Source organism: Macaca thibetana, chromosome X, assembly GCF_024542745.1.
Source record: "Macaca thibetana thibetana isolate TM-01 chromosome X, ASM2454274v1, whole genome shotgun sequence".
NCBI classification, from domain to species: domain Eukaryota; kingdom Metazoa; phylum Chordata; class Mammalia; order Primates; family Cercopithecidae; genus Macaca; species Macaca thibetana.
In genome coordinates, this window is record NC_065598.1 from 59,582,672 (window position 1) to 59,605,159 (window position 22,488).

Here is a 22,488-nt window from a genome sequence, read left to right on the forward strand (position 1 = left end):
AAGGTGTTAGAGGGTTGTTGTAAGCTGGATGGCGGGAGGAAAAGAAGAGATCGATGGCTCATGAGGTCCCATAAGTTATGGGAAGATGCAATAGTAATGTGCTAGTAGAGGGTGAGTTTTTGTGGCTCTGAGGACAGCAATGTAACTGCACCCAGAACTTTCAAGCATGGAGGCCAGCCTTGGATGACAGAGTCCAGTTGTTTTCAGAAGTATGCAATGGCTTGTGGAGTATTGCCATAGGTTTGGCAGAGAAGTCCACGGGCAAGGCCTTGATTACAATGAACATACAGGGTAAAGAGTTTAGTGGGGTTGGGTAGTCCTAGTGCTGGGACATTAAAAGGATATCTTTCAGTTTTTACAAGTGGGAGTTAATGGGCAAGCTGAGTCCAAATGTTCTAGGATGGACCCACATGATGCCATGCAGAGTGGTTTGGTCAACAGGCCAAAGTTAATGATCCATAGTTGGAAGTACCCCACAAGGCCCAAAAAGGAAGGGTCCTTCTTGGTGTGGTGAAGGGGCATATCCTGTATTAGTTCCTTCTATTGGGATAGCATGGCTCAAGAATTAGGGGTTAGGGTGAGTCCAAGGTAAGTGACTTGGGTTTGGGCTACTCAAACCTTTGTAGGTAAAATCTGATATCCCTGGCCATGGAGGAAATTTAGAAGTTGGGTGATGTGTTGATGGATAGATCAAAGGAGGGACTACATAGAAAGAGGTCATCGATGTATTGAAGGAGGTTGCTAGGAGCAAGGGGAAGCTCGGTCAGATCCTCGGTGAGAGCCTGCTCAAATAGGAGGGCTCCCAGTAACCCTGTGGGAGTACGAACTGTTAGGTAGAAGTGTGAGTATCTGGGTCTGACCAGGTGAAAGCAAGAAGACTTTGGGAAGCCAGATCCAAGGGAATAGTTTAAAAAAAAAAAAAAAAAGTCCCTTAGATCCAGTACAGAGAAGTGTGTGGTAGATGGGGGCATATGGGAGAGTAGAGTATAGGGGTTGTGGACCACTGGATAGGTTGGTACATCCACTTGGTAAATGACATGGAGATCCTGGACCAAGGGGCAAAATCTGTCTGTTTTTTTGACAGCCAAAACAAGGGTGTTGTGGGGAGAGCTAACAGGTTTGAGAATCTGAGCTTGTAAAAGCTTACAGATAACAGGATTGAGGCCCCTGAGGCTGGCTGGGCAAAGGGGATATTGAGGCTGATGAAGGAAAATGGAGGAGTCTTGGTAGGTTATTTTGACTGGGATGTGATGTGTGGCTATTGTGGGTTTAGAAACGTTCCACACTTCAGGATTGACAGAAGGTAACAGATGGATAGTGAAGATGAGGGGGAGGAGAGGGAAGCATCTGGGCATCAGAGTAAAGTAAAAGGGGTAGAATTGGAGGAGGCTAGTTGTATGGAGGCCTGGAATTTACTCAGTATGTTCCACCCCAAGATAAGGGTAGGACACTAAGGGATAATTAGGAAGGAGTGGATGAAGGGGGTATTGAATAGGTTGCATAATAGAGGACCAATCTGTGCCTAGAGGGGATTCCATTGACTCTCACAATAGAGATAGAAGAACTGAGGAGGGGTCGAGAATATTCTGATAAAACTGAGTAACTAGTTCCCAGATCTAAAAGGAAGAGTATGGGCTTACCAGAGACTGACAGCGTTACCCTGGGTTCTGAGGTGGTGAAGGCGGTGGGGGCAGCAGACCCTGGACCCCGTCAGTCTTCAGCAGCCAGGTCTAGAATGCTTGCCAGACTGGAACCTGGGTTGCGGGACCTGTTTGAGCAAGCAGGGTGAAGAGTCTTGTTGAGCGCAATCTGACTTCCACTGTCCTTTGATATCACAGATGGGGCAAGGTTTTGAGGGCAGTATGAGATTGGGGCAGACTCTTGCCCAGGGACCCTGTTGGCTACACTTAAAACAGGCTCCTGATGGGGACTGTCATGAGGTTGAGGATTTTTGTATGCATTGGGGAATCCTGTTGTATGGCAGCTGCCAGTATCTGGTATTTAGCCTGGTCTCTTTTAAACTTTGGGGTTTTATTTCTTCCTCTCTATTGTTAAAGACCTTGAACACTACTGTGATTAAGTCTCTTTGGGAGATTTGAGGGCCATCCTCCAGTCTTTGGAGTTTCTTTTGGATGTCGGGGGCTGACTGGGAAATGAAGCGTAAGTGGAGGTAGATTCTGTCCTCGACAGTGTCAGGGCTTAAGGTGGTATATTTAATCATGGCCTCTGAAAGGTGGAAGAAAAAAGAGCAGGGTTTTTGTCAGGGGCCTTGAGTGATTTCTTTATCTTTTCATACTTGATAGCCTTAAGGGCGGTTTTATTCTTGCCAGTTAGGAGGCATGCTATCATATGGCCTAGTTTCTGTCTGTCTGCAGAAGCCACCTGATAATCCCAATTGGGGTCAGCTCTGGGAATAGCTAGGGTTGCGATTGGGTTATAGGCAGCATCTTGTCAGTGGAGGGTGTCTGCTTGGGCCTGATCCAGATATGTTCCCTGTTCTCCAGGGTGAGGGAGGAGGAGAGGATGACATAAATGTCATGCTAGGTAAGGTTGTAAGATTGAGTGATATACAGAAATTCCTTGCGGAAGGATGTGGGATCTGTGGAAAAGGAGCAAAGTTTCTTTTCAATCTGAGAGACACCAGCTACAGAGAAGGGAACATGAACTCAGACTATGCCTTCAGTCTCCATAACTTCCCACAAGGGGAAGATGTCAGAGGGCCTCTGGGCCTGTGCCTGGTTTTCAGCAGCAGAAGGGGGCTGGGAATGAGATCAGTTATGGTGGGGAAAGGATAGAGATGAGAGATAGGAATAAGGGGGTGGTAGAGCCAAAGGGGAAGGAGGAGGAGATGGTGGTGGGAGTGGGGCTGGGGGGCAGGTAGGGATTCGTCAGCTGGATAAAAATCGGAGGAGGAGGAGGAGGAGGGCTTGTCTGGAAGGGGAGGCATTTTGGCAGATTTCTTGTTTAAGAGCAGCAGCTGGTAAGATGAACAGGACTGACAGACGGAACTGGCAAAAGCCTGGATATAGGGCATCTCGGACCACTTGCCATTGTGCTGGAGGAAATTTTCTAAATCATGTTGAATTTGAAAGTCAAAAGTCCCATTTGGGCCAGCAGCCATCACTGTCCAACTTATACTGGGGTCAGGCCACATTACAAAGGAAAATAAGGCATTTAGTTTTAATGGAGTCTGCCAATCCCAGTGTTCAGAGGTTCCAGATGAGACATCTGACAGGGGTGTCTTGAGGGGATTTCGAGGAGCCCTGTCCCATGTGAGTGGCTGGGAGGGTGAAAAATGTGAAGTAGGGGAGTGAGTATCCTAATTACAACCATGAGAAGGGATCGAGAAGAGCCAGGGTGCCCCTCGCAGCTCTCCACGGTCCCCCAGAAACCAGAGTGGTCAGACCGTGAGCATTCTGAGGGTATCCCCTGACAAGGCAGGCCAGAGTCACCCAGTGGTGACCGGGGAATCCTCTTACCTGGCACTGGGGTTTTCTAGCTAACAGGTAGAAATATGAGAGGAATCCAGAGGGTGGAAAAGGAAACTCATCCACAATTGGAGGCCGGTGTTAGATGCAATGGGAGTGGTCCTTGCCAGAGCCACAGAGAGGAAAGAGGGGGAAGGAGAAAGTGGTGGGAGGATGGGGCCAAGAGAAAGGATTCCTCCATAGAAAGATGAAAATGGACAGGGCTTGGAACCGGAGGCCAATCAGGATTTGGGAATTAGCCCGACGCCAGCTGCCGCTGCCTCTTCCTTCCCAGGTTGCAAGGAAGTACCTCTCTGTTGTGGGATCCAGACCCCATCCCAGGTTTTGGCACCAAATGTTAGAACGAAAGGGAGAAAGGAATGGAGCAGAGGCGGCTCAAGGGCAACACAGGTTTATTGGGAGAAAGGCCTGCAGCTAGCATCGGAGCCCCAGTCCTTCTTACAGGTTGGGGCAGTTCTAGGCCTGGGCAGGAGAGGTTGGGGATGGTTGAGAAAATGGGGCGGGGGCGGTGTATTCGGCTGTTGATAAAGGAAGGAATTTACTGCAGTCAGGGTTAGACGTGGAACCTGACAGGATGAATTTATTGCCGTCAGGGTTTAGGCCTGGGACCTTTCCAACAGGATGTTTCTCACAGCTCAGGCCCCGGTGGAATTTTCCACTCTGATCGGAGTTGTAAAATGGTGACGGTCTGCAAAATGGTGTGATGGGCTAACACGATCAACATGCATCAATTTCACAGACAAAATATTGGGCGGAACACCCCAGGATAATATACAAAATGAAACTGTTTTGGTAAATACTGTAAACTTCAAAACAACATAAATGTTATTTTTATATACTAAAATATGTACTAGGATCTTAATAATATACATGGAAAGATAAACATAAGAAGGAGAGGGAAATGGGATCACATTATAGCACAAAAAATGTTTTAATTTCATTTGTAATGAATTATTTGTTTAAAGAGAAGCTAAAGCAAGTATAAAAATGTTAGAATTTAATAGTTGGATGGTATGCATTTAGGAATTTATGTTAATCCCTTTACTATTGTGCCTGTTTGAAATATTTCATTATTAATGTTAAATATTATTTTGCAAAGATAAAAAGGTGTATTAATAAATTAATAGTGATATAAATACATAAATATGATAAATAATCAATTATAGTAAAATGTTAATCTTAGAAGGTTGGTTGTGAATATTTGGATGTTCAAAACCTAATTCTTTCAATATTTCTGAACGTTTAAATATTTTATAATAAAATGTTTGAGTAAAATAATAACGGATCAATTTCTGAAATGAAATGAGCAAATGATACAACAAAGTGAATATTTATTTCTAACAACCCAGCAGTTGTCTGTGTTATCTATAAATCAATGATAGGGTGAAATAAAACCTCTCGGATTGGAACAACAAATATGTGTGGTAAAATTTTGATACTAGCTTGCAATTCATTTAAATGAAAAAGAAACAAGGAAAATATTTATCCCAATGTTGCCAATACAAAGAAATAAAAATGAAAAATAATTAAAAATTGGACAAGCACTAAAAGCAGTATTTCAAAAAGTCTATTTTAAATACAATATAGAAGATGAGTCTAAGAAATATACACATATTTTATTTTCCTCAAGATTAATGACTAGAGGTTTTCCAACATGCCTAATTCATTTAGACGAGCAAAAATAGCGGTTCTTCTCTGAAAATTATACAACAAGGAACACAGTAGTTAAGCAGAAAAATGAAAAAAAAATTCTGAATCTGGGAAACAGAAGGAGGGCATGAAGTTCTCTTGGCTGGGACCAGCTAAATACTGGGTACAAATCCCCAGTATGGGAGAGCATGAGTGAATGCTTCTCTGCAGTCCACTTTTCCACTGGGGAATGGTGAAATCCAGGCCACAGGAGAGCACCTTAACTCCCTGAATCCCTAGCTCTATCTTGGGTAATGGCTGGGAGACTAAAACAAGGAACTGCTCTGGAAAGTGTTCCATGTACTTCCCCAGACTTGGGTACCTAAAGAAAAATGACAGTCTAGATTTTAGCTCTTAGTAAGCTCTGTGGGGTCAAGGGAGCTTGCAGCAGTGTCAGTCTTTGGCATTACAGAGATTTTCACTGGGGCATGGACAACTAGGGCTGAAACGGGAGGAGCTCCCACAGTCAGAACAGAGATAGGAGTGTAGTGTGGACTCCAGCTACTGGTACCAGAACTGAGTTTCTCTTCTAGGACCAGAGCAGGAGGAGAATTGCCTGGGAGGCATGGTATTGACCAAGTCAGTGACTTCTAATACTAGGGACTTTGTTGGAAAGTAGAAGCAAATTGCAGTGACTAGCCAAATATCCAAACTGCCTACCACAATTGGTACAGGAGAGTGAATGATGTCAGGTCTGGGGTGTGAGGGGGGAGCACATTTCACTTCTACTGGCTAAGAATGTGGCACTGGGACCACCCCTCCCTCTCTGGGCTGAGACCTTGATGAAGAAGCAGTTGCCCCTCACCCATGCATTTTTCCAGAGGCCTGAGTATCATCATGCCACCCCCAACAGGGCTGGTGCTTTAATCTACCATTGAGGAAAATAAGTGTAGGCTTCCCATGCCTGGTTCCACTTAGTTTCAATTCCAAACCAAGGCAGAACATGAGACTCATGCCCCTGAACATTCCATGGTATAATGCACCACCTGGGCCACTTGAGCAATTTTCTCAGATAAAGAGGTTGGGCATAAACACTTCTGCTACCACTTTAGCTGGCTCTAACCTGCAGGCACCAACTACTGGCATGCAGGTGAACCTGCACAGCCCATTACAATAACAGCCGACATAAGAACACAACACTCAGGAATGACAAAATGTTTTTATGACCACTGCTACCTGCATAAGCCATGCCACCCCAGCTGTTCAGTTCAGGAAATCATGAGCGCATTCACCCATTTAGTATACCTGGCATTTGAGAAAGATTATTGGCATTTGAGAAAGATCATATTAAGGGTATTTATAAGCAAGGAAATCATACGATCTTTGCCACTGCACACAGCCAAACAGCCTTACACAACATACACCAGAGTCACATCAAGAATAGCCTTCTCCATGAAAGTAAATTCGAAAATAATAAAAGACTGATACCCCAGATATGCAGAGGTCAATGTAAAGATACAAGGATCATGAAAAATCAAGGTATTATGACACTTTCAAAGGATCACAATAATTCTCTAGCAATAGATTCTAACAAAAAATCCTCAAAATGCCAAATAAGTCAGAATATTGATTTTTAAAAAGCTCAATGAAATGCAAGAAAAAATCTGAAACCAATACAAAGAAATACAAAATCAATTCAGAATATAAACAATCAACTTATCAAGAATATAAATATCTTTTAGAAATCATGCCAAATTTTTCAACAGTATACCAGAACAAGCAAAATAAAGAATCTCAGAACTTGAAGACATGTGTGTTGAAATAGTCCATGAAGACAAAAACTTTTAAAAAGAATAAAACACAATGAGAAAGGCCTTCAAGACTCATAGGACTAAGAGCTACCAAACTTTCAAATTGTATTCCCAAAAAGGAATAAAATTTTTTTAAATGATAGAAAACCTATTTAAAGAAATAATTGATGAAAGCTTCCAGATTATGCAAAGAAATGTAGACATACACATACGGGGGGACCAACAATCTCTTGGAAAATACATTATAAAAAGGCATTCACTATAGCATACTCTCATCAGACTGTCTAAAAAAATGTGAAAAAAGAATTGTAAAATTATCAAGAGAAAAGTGTCTACTGAACCACAAGGAAACCCTATCAGACTAAGTGAAGACATACTAGCAGAAAACTTAAAAGTCAGAACAGAATGGGATAGTATTATCAAATGCTTAAGAGAAAGCTGCAATCAACAATTTTATATCCAGTTAGATTAAGCTTCAAAGAAGGAGAAATAATTTCCAGAGAAGCAAACGCTGAAGAAATTCATCACTACTGCACTAACTTACGAGAAATGTCCAAAGGAATCCTAAACATGGAAATTAAAAGTCAATATTCACCATCACGAAAACACCCAGAAAAACATACCTCACAGGTATTATAAAACCATCACACAAAAGATGAAGAGAAATAAATCAAATGGTGATTCAATAGAATATCACCAAAGACTAATAGAGAAAAATAAAGAATTTATAAAACAGCTGGATAATACTTTTATACATTTTTATTTTTTAACAATATGACAGTAACTAAATGTAACATATCATTATTAACCCTAAATATAAATGGATTCAATGCTCCACTTAAAAGACACAGATTAACAAAATGGATTTAGAAAATCATGATCCAACCATATCAAGCTTACAAGAAACTCAGTTTACCTGTAAAGATACATTTAGACTGAAAGTAAGGTATGAAAAAATATTATGTGCAAATAGAAACAGAAAGCAGGAGTCACTATATTTATATCAGATAAAACAGTCTTTAAATCAGAAACAGTAAAAAAAGACAATCATATTACAGAAGATATGACCAAGTAATCAATTCAGTAAGAGGATATAACAATTCTAAATTTATATGCACCCAACACCAAAGCTCCCACATTCATAAATAAATATTAGTAGACCTAAAGAAAAGATATACAGCAATTCATTAATAATGGGGGACTTCAGTGTCCCACTTAGCGCACTAGACCGATCAATGAGACAAAAAATATCAACAAGGAAACTTTGGATTTATGTTGAATTTTAGACCAAATGGACCTAACAAGCATTTATACAACATTCTACCCAACAACTGCAGAATATACATTCATTCTTCTCACTGCACATGGAACTTTCTCCAAGACAGGTCATATGTTAGGCCACAAAACAAGTCTTAACACATTTTTAAAAACTGTAATCATATCAGGTATCTCCTCAGACCACAATGGAAAAAACAGAAATACTAAGAGGAAACACTGAAAATATACAAATGCACGGGAATTAAACAACACGCTCCTGAATATTTAGGTCAATAAAGTTAAGACAGAAATTTAAGAAAATCTTTGAAATGAATAAAAATGGAAATATATACCAGAACTTCTGGGATATAGCAAAGCCAGTGCTATGAAGAAAGTTTATAGCAGTAAATGCCTACATCAACAAAGTAGAGCAATCAAAAAATAACAACCTAATGTCACACCTCAAGAAACCACCAAACCAAGAACAAACCCAAAATTAGCAGAAGAAAACAAACAAACAAACAAACAAATAAATAAATAAATCAGGGCAGAACTAAATAAACTACATCAAAAACCAAACCAATACAAAGGAATCAATAAAACAAAAAACTGGTTCTTCAAAACAAAAAAGGTTTCTTTTTTGTTTTGATAAACAAAACAAAACAAAAAGAAGTGATGAACATAACTGATAAACCACTAGCTAGATTAACTACTACAATTCATACCATACACAAAAAAATGATCATCAGATACTATTTTGAACAACAAATGCTCACAAACTTAACAACCCAAAGACAATAGATACATTTTGGGACACAACTAACCTCACAAAAACTGTAAAAGAAATAAATAGAAATCCAGAACAGACCAACAATGAAGAAGGAGATTGGAACAGTAATTAAAAAAAAATAAAATAAAAAAATAAAAACCAAAGCAAAAAAATCCATACCCATACAGATTCACAACTGAATTCTACCAAACCTACAAAGAACAATTAATACCAATACTCCTGAAATTGTTCCAAAAATGTGAGGAGGAGAGAAGTTCCCTTACTTCAATCTATGAAGCCAGTATCATCCTGATATAAAAACCAAACAAGGACATAGAAAATAGAAACCAGAAAAAGTACAGACCAATAACACTGATGAACACTGAAGCAAAAATCCTCAACAAAATACTAGTGAACCAAATCCAACAGCACAGCTCAGAGATACTACACAATGATCAAGTGGGTTTTATAACATAGATGAAAGGATGGTTCAATATACACACATCAATATATGTGATACATTATATAAAAATAATTGAGAATAAAAATCATATGATCATCTCAATATACTCAAAGAAAACTTTTCATAAAATTTAGCATCCCTTCATGATAAAACGCTCAATAAACTATAAAAAGAACATAACTCAAAATGACAAAGACCATATACAAGAAATGCAAAACCAACATCATAGTCAATAGAGAAAAGTTGAAAGCTTTTCCTCTAAGAACTTAAATAAGTCAAGAATGCAACTTTCACCACTCATACTAAATATAGAACTAAAAGTCCTAGCCAGAGCATTCAGGAAAGAGAAAGAAATAAAAGCCATCTAAGTTGGACAAGAGGAAGTAATATTATTGCTATTTGCAGATGTTATGCTTATATATCTATAAAATCCTAAAGATTCAAACAAAAATCTCCTAGACTTGACATATGAGTTCAATACAGATTTAGGATACAAAAGAAAGGTATAAAAATCAGTATCCTATTTATACAACAATAATCTTAGCTGAGAACCAACTCAAGAAGGAAATTCCATTCACAATATCTACAATAATACTCAGGAATATATTTAACCAAGAAGGTGAAAGAAAAACTGCAAAACACTGACAAAATAAATTATAGATAATACAAATGGAAAAACATCTCATGCTCATGAATTGGAAAAATTAATATAGTTAAAATGACCATACTGACCCAAACAATCTAGAGATTAAATCCAATCATGTCAAAATATAAATGTTATTCTTTCACAGAATTAGTAAAACAATAGTGAAATTCACACAAAACCAGAAAAGTGTGTAAATGGCCAAAGCAATCCTAAGTGAAAAGAACAAAGATGGAGGCATCACATTACCTGACTTCAAATTATACTACAGGGCTATAGTAACCAAACAGCATGAAACTGGTATGAAAATGGACACATATGTTAATGGATCAGAGTAGAGGACCCAGAAATAAAGCCACATGTCTACAGCCAACTGATCTCTGACAAAGTTGACAAGAACATACATTGAAGAATGACACTCTTTTCAATCAATGGTGGTGGAAGAATTAGATTGTCATATTTAGATGAATGAAATTGGAGTCCAATCTCTCACTATATACAAAAATCAACTCAGGGTGGATTAAATACTTAAATACAACTGGGTGCAGTGGTTCATGCCTGTAATCCTAGCACTTTGGGAGGCTGAGGCGGGAAGATTGCTTGAGTCCAGGAGTTTGAGACCAGCCTGGGCAACATGGCAAAACTCCATTTCTACAAAAAAGATACAAACATTAGCCAGGCATGTTGGTGCACACCTGTAGTCCCAGTTACTTGGGAGGCTGGGGTGAGAGGATTACATAAGCCCACGAGGTCAAGGTTGTAGTGAGCCAAAATTGCTGCACTCCAGCATGGGCAACAGACAGACTCTGTCTCAAAAAAAAAAAAAAAAAAAAAAAAAAAAAAAAAAAAAAAAAAAAGACTTTAATATGAGACATGAATGAAACTATTAAATACTAGAAGGGAATCCAGGAAAATCTCTTCTGGATATTAGTTTAGGCAAATGATTAATGATTAAGAAATCAATAGGATGGGCAACAAAATCAGAAAGAGACAAATGGCACTTAAACTAAGAAGCTTCTGCACAGCTTTCCTTGCCCTGCCAGTGTGCAGGAATGCAGTATGACCCCCTCCACTCACCAAACACCATTGTAAATAGAGCCTTGGCAGACACAGAGCCAGCCAGTCCCACCCCTGCCAGTACCTTACTCTTGCACTAACACTCAACAGAAAACAGTGGATACTTCCCTGCCCTGAGCAGCCACTCCTGATTGTGGAGCACTAAGAAGGCACCCAGACTTGTGCCTGCCAGAAGCCCACCCTTGAGCCAGCACCATCTCCAGCATGACCACGTGCCCCATGAGCTAACATCTGAGCCAACAACATTGCCAGCATGACCACGGCCACCATCAGGGGCTGCCTGTACCTCCCTCCCACCCTGCATTGCCTTTACCACTGTGGTAAATATTTGCAGGGAGGCAGGCACCCTGGGACCAACTTACCACACTGCTGCAGCTGCTGCTACTGCTGCTGCTGGCATGTGTGAATGAGGAAGGATCTGGCTGTAAACATACTATAAAACGCTTTGGCTGACACTACCCATTGGAGTGTAGTGAAAAGCAGTCCAGGAGCACCTTGACCCTCATTATGCAGTAAATTCCTAAATTCAAGGAGGCAGGGAACAAAGTTGAGACCCAATACAAGTTCCCCACAGTTAGAGAATGTAGTCCAAAAGTTGGGAGGTAAGCGCTGGCCACCTAAAATCTTTCAGAAATGAAGCCAGTTGGCTGTAAGGACTAAGATCTGATTTTTTTTCTTAATCTTATCCAAATTCCTATGTAAGGGATCTGAGGAATCCTGCCCTACAAACTATAAATTATCATCTGATGGGTTTTATTTAACCCTACATATCGTGACTTACTTTCCAATCTGACTCTCGCATAACCTTATGTGACAAAGAAGAAAATCACAATATTTTATCCCAAAATGCTTCTTTGTCATATTTTGAAATGGCCCTTCAAAGTCATCCTTTATGGGGGAAATTTGCATATGCAAAAACTCTCTAATAATACAGCTAGATCTTTTTCTTCCAGGCCCTCCCAATCCTGAAGATATTAACTGAGATTCTAGCACCTTTAAAAGATCTGAATAGGGAACATTTGTCATCTATTGTCTCTAAGGGCAGCCACTATGAGACTTCAGAAACCTTGGTCTCCATAATCTTTTATCTTAACCTGAACATTTCCTTTCTATTAATCCCAGGTCTTCACACAAACTCGACCAATAGTAAACAAGAAAATGTTTAAATTTACCTATAGCCTGGAAGCCCCTTCTTCGAATTTTCCTGCCTTTCTCGACCAAACCAAAGTATTTCTCAAATGTATTTGACTGATGTTTCATGCCTCCCGAAAATGTATAAAACCAAGCTGCACCCAAACCACCTTGGACACATGCTCTCAGGACCTCCTGAGAGCTGTATCACAGGCCATGGTCACTCATATTAGGCTCAGGACAAATCTCTTCAAATATTTTATGGAGTTTGACTCTTTTAATCAACAGCTGCATCCAACTTATACCACAATCAAGCCCTCAAAGTAATTAGATAGGATAAAATAAAGAAAGCAACAGCAAGATTGTAGGAAGATAAGCACAGAAAGAAGAGAAAGAATCAACCCAAGAATCCTGACAACTCAAAAAGCCCGGGTACCTTCTGTCCTCCAAATGACCACATCACCTCTCCTGCAAGAGTCCTGAACCAGGTTGAGATGGCTGAAAGGACAAAAATATAATTCAGAATATGAATAGGAATGAAGATCATTGAGCTACAGGAGTACACTGAAACCCAATCCAAGGAAGCTAAAGATCATGATAAAACAATTCAGAAGTTGACAGACAAAATAGCCAGTATAGGAAATAACATTACTGTCCTGATAGAGATGAAAAACACACTATGAGAACTTTACAATGCAATCATAAGTATCAGTGGCAGAATAGACCAAGTGGAAAGAAAGAATCTCAGAGCATGAAGCCTATCCTTTTGGAATAAGACAGACAAACAAGAACATACAAATATAGAATGCAAAGGAATGAGCAAAACCTTTGGGAAGTATGGGATTATGTAAAGAGACCAAATCTACGATGCAATGAAAGAGATAGTGAGAATGGAATCACTTGGAAAACATATTTCAGGATATCATCCATAAGAACTTCCTCAACCTAGATAGAAAGGTGACCATTTAAATTCAGGAAATGCAGAGAACCAGTTAGATACTTTACAAGGAGATCATCCCCAAGAAACATAATCATTGAATTCTCCAAGGTCAAAAAAAAAAAAATGTTAATGGCAGCTAGAGAGAAAGATCAGGTCACCTACAAAAAGAAGTCCATTAGACTAACAGCAGACCTCTCAGCAGAAACCCTACAAACTAGAAGAGATTGAGGACCAATATTCAACATTCTTAAAAAAAATTCCAAACCCAGAATTTCATATCCATCCAAACTATGCTTCATAAGTGATGGAGAAATAAAATCCTTTTCAGACAAGCAAATGCAGAGGGAGTTTGTTATCAGCAGACCTGCCTTATAAGAGCTCCTGAAGGAAGCACTAAATGTGGAAAAGAAAAACAGTTACCAGTCACTAAAAAAAAGACACTGATGTAAAAACACACCAGTGACACTATAAGCAACAACATAAATAAGTCTGCAAAATAACCAGCTAATATTATGATGACAGAATCAAATCCACACATCAATACTAACTTTGAATGTAAATATGCTAAATGCCCCAATTAAAAGTCACAGAGTGGCAAGGTAAATAAAGAAACAAGACCTAAGACTATGCTGTCTTCAAGAGGCCCAGGAAGTAAGACACAGGAAGACAGATACCTCATGTTCTCACTTATAAGTAGGAGATAAACGACATGTAAACATGGACTTAGAGTGTAGAATAATACACAATGTAGACTCAAGGATGGGGATTTGGAAGATGAAACATTAATTAATGGATAAAATGTACATTATTCTGGTGATGGATATACTAAAACCCTGACTTCACCACTATACAATATATCCATGTAACATTATTACACTGGTACCCCATAAGTTTATACAAATAAAATAAAATGAATACAGTCATACAGCCTACTGGTATGCATGTACAATGTGAAATATATTAGAGTATATTATTTTTCTATTTTCTATTATTGATATGTAACATAAATTTTACTATTTTAAAATGTGAACTTCAGCAGTTTTCAGTATATTCACAATGTTGTGCAACTATTACCACAATCTAATTAGAGAATATTTCCATACTCCCATGTTCATTAACGTATACTCTCAATAATCTTCATCTCTAAGTCATTGGCAAACATTTATCTACTTTCTGGCTCCATGAAATTGCCTACTCTTGACATCCTTTTTCTTCCAAGGAGCATCTTTTCAACATTAATCCATTTTGGAGCACATATCAGTAATTAATTTAATTTTATGGCCCAATATATTATTGTTTTGCTATACCACATTTTGTTTAACCATTGATAGACATTTTTTTTGTGTACAAGATTTTGTTTGAACATATGGTTTCAATTCTTATGGTTATAGAGTTAGGATTAGAATTGATAGGTCACATTGGCATCCTACAGAGAATTATTTTATAAACTGTGAAAGTATTTTCCATAGTGGCTGCACTATTTTACATTCCCTCCTTCAATATATGAGGATTCAAATTTTGCCAAATCACCAATGCCATTTATTTCCTTATTAAAATATTTCTAGCCATCCCAGTGGATATAAGAGCATCTTATTGGTTTGCATTTCCCTATATGATTAATGATGTTGAACATATTTTTGTGTGTTAATTTGTCATATATATATGTGTCTTCTTTGGAGAAGTATCTATTCAAATAATTTGGTTGTTCTTTAATTGACCAAATTATTTTTATTTTTCTCTTTTTATTGTTATCTTAAGTGTTCATTATATGTTATGTTCACTAGACTCTAATCAGATATATTGATGGTTTGAAAATATTTTCTCTAATTCTGTAGATTGTCTCTTCATGATAGTGTCCTTCAATGTACAAAATAAATTTTGAAGTCAAAGTTATCTATTTTGTCATTTCTTGCTTGATCTTTGTGTCATACTTCAAAAAGGTGCCTAGGGTACATGGGCACAACGTGAAGGTTTGTTACATATGTTATCCATGTGTCATGTTGGTGTGCTGCAACCATTAACTCATCATTTACATTAGGTATATCTTCTAATGCTATCCCTCCCCGCTGCCCCCACCCCACAACAGGCCCCGGTGTGTGGTATTCCCCTTCCTGTATCCAAGTGTTCTCATTGTTCAATTCCCACCTATGAGTGACATAAAGTATAATTTAAAAAAACAGAAAAAAAATATATTTTTTTCCATACTACCTCCACCTTAAAAAAAAAGTTAATGTAAGTTATTTTGCTTTTGGGAATCTTTTATAAATTTTTATAAATGGAAATACAAACAGTTTGATGTGTATCATTGTTCATCAAAACACTATGATAGGAAAATTTTCAAAAATTTATAAATGCCCAATAATAGGGAAATGATTAAATAAGTTATATTAAGAGGAACGACTAGTATACTGTCATTAAAATAATATTTTAAAATAATATTTAATGGTAGGACAAAATGATTACTGCATAATTGAAAGTAACATAGAGAGTTTAGAAAAAAAGGTGCCTAATCAAATGTCATTAAAATTTTCATTTTTTATCTAAAAATTTTATACTTTTATCTCTCCCATTCAAGTCTTTGATCTACTTTTAGTTAATTTCTATACATTTGAAATATGAGTGCAACTCCATTATTTTTTATGTGCATATCCATTTGATCCAGGACCATTTGTTGAAAAGGCTATTCCTTCCCCATTAAATGGTCCTGGCACTCCTTTCTAAGATCAATTGAACATTAATGCATGGGTTAATTTCTGGACTCCGAATTCTATTATATTACCTTATATAGGTCTACCCTTATGACAGTAGCACTTTGTATTAACTACTATAGCTTTGTAGTAATTTGTGAAAACAGGAAGTGTGGTTCTCCAAATTTCCTCTGCTCTGTCTAGATTGTTTTGGCAATACTGAGCCCCAATTTTCCAATTTTATGATCAGCTTCCATGTTTCTGCAAAGAAAAGACTGTTGTGGTTTTGAAAGGGATTTCAGAGAAACTTAGAGGAAAATACAAACTTTTTTTCCCTCTATGCTCATCTGACACAGCACAGAACACTGCACATCTACTAATATGCGAGGATTATTTCCCTACACACCAAGCAATTCTTCAGTGGACACCTACTGGGTATTCTATTATTCAATTCAATTCTGAGAGTATTGAGTTGGGCTAGATAGTGTCAGATCTTGTGAGATAGCACAAGATCATATCTCACAAGATCTAGTGTGCTAAATCTTGTGAGATGGAGCCCTCACAGGTTGAGGCCTCCATCTCACAGGAATCTCCCTGCTTCAACCTGTACTTCTGAGTGTCCAGCTATGTGTCAGAATTCCCATAGCTCCCAACTTAGCTTTAATTGGGCAGGACAGCTTGTGGAACTCAGGAAACATGTACATTTACTAATATAGTATTTTTTTTAACGGAATGGATTTTTACTTTCTAGAATTTTTTAAAATTATACTTTAAGTTCTAGGGTACATGTGCACAACGTGCAGGTTTGTTACATATGTATACATGTGCCATGTTGGTGTGCTGCACCCATTAACTCATCATTTACATTAGGTATATCTCCTAATGCTATCCCTCCCCCCGCCCCCCACCCTATGACAGGCCACAGTGTGTGATGTTCCCTTTCCTGTGTCCAAGTATTCTCATTATTCAATTCCACCTATGAGTGAGAACATGCGGTGTTTGGTTTTTTGTCCTTGCGATAGTTTGCTGAGAATGATGGTTTCCAGCTTCATCCATGTCCCCACAAAGGACATGAACTCATCTCTTTTTATGGCTGCATAGTATTCCATGGTGTATATGTGTCACATTTTCTTAAACCAGTCTATCATTGATGGACATTTGGGTTGGTTCCAAGTCTTTGCTATTGTGAATAGTGACACAATAAACATACATGTGCATGTGTCTTTATAGCAGCATGATTTATAATCCTTTGGGTATATACCCAGTAATGTGATGGCTGGGTCAAATGGTATTTCTAGTTCTAGATCCTTGAGGAATCGCCACACTGTCTTCCACAATGGTTGAACTAGTTTATGGTCCCATCAACAGTGTAAAAGTGTTCCTATTTCTCCACATCCTCTGCAGCACTGGTTACTTCCTGACTTTTTAATGATTGCCATTCTAACTGGTGTGAGATGGTATCTCATTGTGGTTTTGATTTGCATTTCTCTGATGTCTAGTGATGATGACCATTTTTTCGTGTGTCTGTTGGCTGCATAAATGTCTTCTTTTGAGAAGTGTCTGTTCAAATCCTTCACCCACATTTTGATGGGGTTGTTTTTTTCTTGTAAATTTGTTTGAGTTCTTTGTAGAATCTGGATATTAGCCCTTTGTCAGATGAGTAGATTACAAAACTTTTCTCCCATTCTGTAGGTTGCCTGTTCACTCTGATGGTAGTTTTTTTTGCCATGCAGAAGCTCTTTAGTTTAATTAGATCCTACTTGTCAATTTTGGCTTTTGTTGTCATTGCTTTTGGTGTTTTAGACATGAAGTCCTTGCCCATGCCTATGTCCTGAATGGTATTGCCTAGTTTTCTTCTAGGGTTTCTATGGTTTTAGGTCTAACATTTAAGTCTCTAATACATCTTGAATTAATTTTTGTATAAGGTGTAAGGAAGGGATCCAGATTCAGTTTTCTACACATGGCTAGCCAGTTGTCCCAGCACCATTTATTAAATAGGAAATCCTTTCCCCATTTCTAGTTTTTGTCAGGTTTGTCACAGATCAGATGGCTGTAGATGTGTGTTATTATTTCTGAGGACTCTGTTCTGTTCCATTGGTCTGTATCTCTGTTTTGCTACCAGTACCATGCTGTTTTGGTTACTGTAGACTTGTAGTACAGTTTGAAGTCAGGTAGCATGATGCCTACAGCTTTCTTCTTTTGGCTTAGGATTGTCTTCACAATGTGGGCTCTTTTTTGGTTCCATATGAACTTTAAAATAGTTTTTTCCAATTCTGTGAAGAAAGTCATTGGTAGCTTGATAGGGATGGTATTGAATCTATAAATTACTTAGGGTAGTATTGCCATTTTCACGATTTTGATTCTTCCTATCCATGAGCATGGAATGTTCTTCCATTGAGCAGTGGTTTGTAGTTCTTCTTGAAGAGGTCCTTCTCATCCCTTGTAAGTTGGATTCCTAGGTGTTTTATTCTCTTTGTAGCCATTGTGAATGAGAGTTCACTCATGATTTGGCTCCCTGTTTGTCTGTTATTGGTGTATACGAATGCTTGTGAATTTTGCACATTGATTTGTATCCTGAGAATTTGCTAAAGTTGCCTATCAGCTTAACGGGATTTTGAGCTGAGACGATGGGGTTTTCTAAATATACAATCATGTCATCTGCAAACAGGGACAATTTGACTTCTTCTTTTCCTAATTGAATACCCTTTATTTCTTTCTCCTGCCTAACTGCCCTGGCCAGATCTTCCAACACTATGTTGAATAGAAGTCGTGAGAGGGGTCATCCCTGTCCTGTGCCAGTTTTCAAAGTGAATGTTTCCAGTTTTTGCCCATTCAGTATGATACTGGCTGTGGGTTTGTCATAAATAGCTCTTATTATTTTGAGATATGTCCCATAAATACTTAGTTTACTGAGAGTTTTTAGCATGAAGGGCTGTTGAATTTTGTCAAAGGCCTTTTTTGCATCTATTGAGATAATCATGTGTTTTTTGTCTTTGGTTCTGTTTATACGATGGATTATGTTTATTGATTTGTGTATGTTGAACCAGCCTTGCATCCCAGGGATGAAGCCAACTTGATCGTAGTGAATAAGCTTTTTGATGTGCTGCTGGATCGGGTTTGCCAGTATTTTATTGAGGATTTTTGCATCGATATTCATCAGGGTTATTAGTCTAAAATTCTCTTTTTTGTGTTTGTCTCTGCCAGGCTTTGGTATCAGGATGATACTGCCGTCATAAAATGAGTTAGGGAGGATTCCCTCTTTTTGTATTGATTGGAATATTTTCAGAAGGAATGGTACCAGTTCCTCTTTGTACCTCTGGTATAATTTGCCTATGAATCCGTCTGGTCCTGGACTTTTTCTGTTGGTAGGCTATTAATTATTGCCTCAATTTCAGGGCCTGTTATTGGTCTATTCAGGGATTCAACTTCTTCCTGGCTTAGTCTTGGGAGGCTGTATGTGTCCAGGAATTTATCCATTTCTTCTACATTTTGTAGTTTATTTGCATAGAGGTGTTTATAGTATTCTCTGATGGTAGTTTGTATTTCTGTGGGATGGGCTGTGATATCCCCTTTTTCATTTTTTATCGCACCTATTTGATTCTTCTCTTTTCTTCTTTATTAGTCGTGCTAGTGGCCTATCAATTTTGGTGATTTTTCAAAAAACCAGCTCCTGGATTCATTGATTTTTTGAAGGGGTTTTTGTGTCTCTATCTCCTTCAGTTCTGCTCTGATCTTAGTTATTTCTTGTTTTCTGCTAGCTTTTGAATTTGTTTGCTCTTGCTTCTCTAGTTCTTTTAATTGTGATGTTAGGGTGTCAATTTTAGATCTTTCCTGCTTTCTCTTGTGGGCATTTAGTGCTGTAAGCTTCCCTCTACATACTGCTTTAAATGTGTCCCAGAGATTCTGGTAAGTTGTGTCCTCGTTCTCATTGGTTTCAAAGAACGTCCTTATTTCTGCCTTCATTTCATTATGTACCCAGTAGTCATTCAGGAGCAGGTTGTTCGGTTTCCATGTAGTTGAGTGGTTTTGAGTGAGTTTTTTAATGCTGAGTTCTAGTTTGATTGCACTGTGGTCTGAGAGACAGGTTGTTATAATTTCTGTTCTTTTGCATTTGCTGAGGAGTTCTTTACTTCCAACTATGTGGTCAATTTTGGAATAAGTGTGATGTGGTACTAAGAAGAATGTATACTCTGTTGATTTGGGGTGGAGAGTTCTGTAGATGTCTATTAGGTCTGCTTGGTGCAGAGCTGAGTTCAATTCCTGCACATCCTTGTTAACTTTCTGTCTTAGTGATCTCTCTAATGTTGACAGTGGAGTTTTAAAGTCTCCCATTGTTACTGTGTGGGAGTCTTGGTCTCTTTGTAGGTCTCTAAGGACTTGCTTTATGAACTTGAGAGCCCTGTATTGGGTGCATATATATTTATGATAGCTCTTCTTGTTGAATTGATTCCTTTACCATTTTGTAATGGCCTTCTTTGTCTCTTTTGATCTTGGTTGGTTTAGAGTCTGTTTCATTAGAGACTAGGATTGCAACCCCTTCCTTTTGTGTTTCTTATTTGCTTGGTAGATCTTCCTCCATCCCTTTATTTTGAGCCTATGTGCGTCTCTGCACGTGAGATGGGTCTCGTGAATACAGCACACTGATTGGTCTTGACTCTTTATCCAATTTGCCAGTCTGTGTCTTTTAATTGGAGCATTTAGCCCATTTACATTTAAGGTTAATATTGTTATATGTGAATTTGATTCTGTCATTATGATGTTAGCTGGTTATTTTGCTCATTAGTTGATGCAGTTTCTTTCTAGCATCGATAGTCTTTACAATTTGGCATGTTTTTGCAGTGGCTGGTACCGGTTGTTCCTTTCCATGTTTAATGCTTCTTTTAGGAGCTCTTGCAGGGCAGGCCTGGTGGTGACAAAATCTCTCAGCATTTGCTTGTCTGTAAAGGATTTTATTTCTGCTTCTCTTACGAAGTGTAGTTTGGCTGGATATGAAATTCTAGACAGAAAATTGTTTCATTTAGGAATGTTGAATAGTGGCCCCCATTCTCTTCTGGCTTGTAGAGTTTCTGCCAAGAGATCAGCTGTTATTCTGACGGGCTTCCCTTTGTGGGTAACCCGACCTTTCTCTATGGCTGCCCTCAACACTTTTTCCTTCATTTCAACTTTGGTGAATCTGACAATTATGTGTTTTGGAGTTGCTCTTCTCAAGAAGTATCTTTGTGGCATTCTCTGTTTTTCTTGAATTTGAATGTTGGCCTGTCTTTCTACATTGGGGAAGTTTTCCCGCATAATATCTTGCAGAGTGTTTTCCAACTTGGTTCCATTCTCCCTGTCACTTTCAGGTACACCAATCAGACGTAGATTTGGTCTTTTCACATAGTACCATATTTCTTGGAGGTTTGTTCATTTCTTTTTACTCTTTTTTCTCTAAACTTCTCTTCTTGCTTCATTTCATTCATTTGATCTTCCATCACTGATACCATTTCTTCCAGTTGATTGTATCAGCTAGTGAACCTTGTGCATGCATCATGTAATTCTTTTGCCATGGTTTTCAGCTCCATCAGATCATTTAAGGTCTCCTGTATGCTGTTCATTCTACTTAGACATTTGTCTAATATTTTTTCAAGGTTTTTACCTTCTTTTCGATGGGTTTGAACATCCTCCTTTAGCTCAGAGAAGTTTGTTATTACCGATTGTCTGAAGCCTTCTTCTCTTGTCAAATCATTCTCTGTCCAGCTTTGTTCCATTGCTGGTGAGGAGCTGCATTCCTTTGGAGGAGAAGAGGCCCTCTGATATTTAGAATTTTCAGCTTTTCTGCTCTGGTTTCTCCCCATCTTTGTGGTTTTATCTACCTTTGGTCTTTGATAATGGTGACTCACAGATGGTTGGTGTGGATGTCCTTTCTGCTTGTTAGTTTTCCTTCTAACAGTTAGGACCCTCAGCTGCAGGTCTGTCAGAGTTTGCTGGAGGTTCACTCAGATCCTGTTTGCCTGAGTATCACCAGCAGAGGCTGCAGAACAGCAAATATTGCAGAATGGCAAATGTTGCTGCCTGATCCTTCCTCTGGAAGCTTCATCTAAGTGGGGCACCCAGCTGTACGAGTTGTCAGTCAGCCCCTACTGGGAAGTGTCTCCCAGTTAGGCTACTCGGGGTTCAGGGACCACTTGAGGAAGCAGTCTCTCCATTCTCGGATCTCAAACTCCATGCTGGGAGAACCACTACTCTCTTCAAAGCTGTCAGACAGGGATGTTTAAGTCTGCAGAAGTTTCTGCTGCCTTTTGCTCAGCTATGCCCTACCCCCAGAGGTGAAGTCTATAGAGGTAGGCAGGCCTCCTTGAGCTGTGGTGGGCTCCACCCAGTTTGAGCTTCCAGGCTGCTTTGTTTACCTACTCAAGCCTCAGCAATGGTGGACGCCCCTCCCCCAGCCTTGCTGCCACCTTGCAGTTCAATTTCAGACTGCCATGCTAGCAGTGAGCGAGGCTCCATGGGCATGGGACCCTCCAAGCCAGGTGCGGGAAATAATCTCCTGGTGTGCTGTTTGCTAAGACCATTGGAAAAGTGCAGTATTAGGGTGGGAGTGTCCCAATTTTCCA

The 22,488-nt window shown here is 38.9% G+C and overlaps 1 protein-coding gene across 5 annotated transcripts in view; it reads right to left on the reverse strand.

Annotated features, from left to right (window-relative positions):
- Nucleotides 1-22,488, reverse strand: part of LOC126946535 (endogenous retrovirus group K member 25 Env polyprotein-like) — a 162,774-nt gene that overhangs the window by 11,892 nt on the left and 128,394 nt on the right. For all 5 annotated transcript variants that reach the window (XM_050776970.1, XM_050776969.1, XM_050776968.1 and 2 more), the window contains one exon: nucleotides 1,641-1,768. The gene's annotated coding sequence lies outside the window, so the exon portion shown is untranslated. The remainder of the gene's footprint in view (nucleotides 1-1,640; nucleotides 1,769-22,488) is intronic.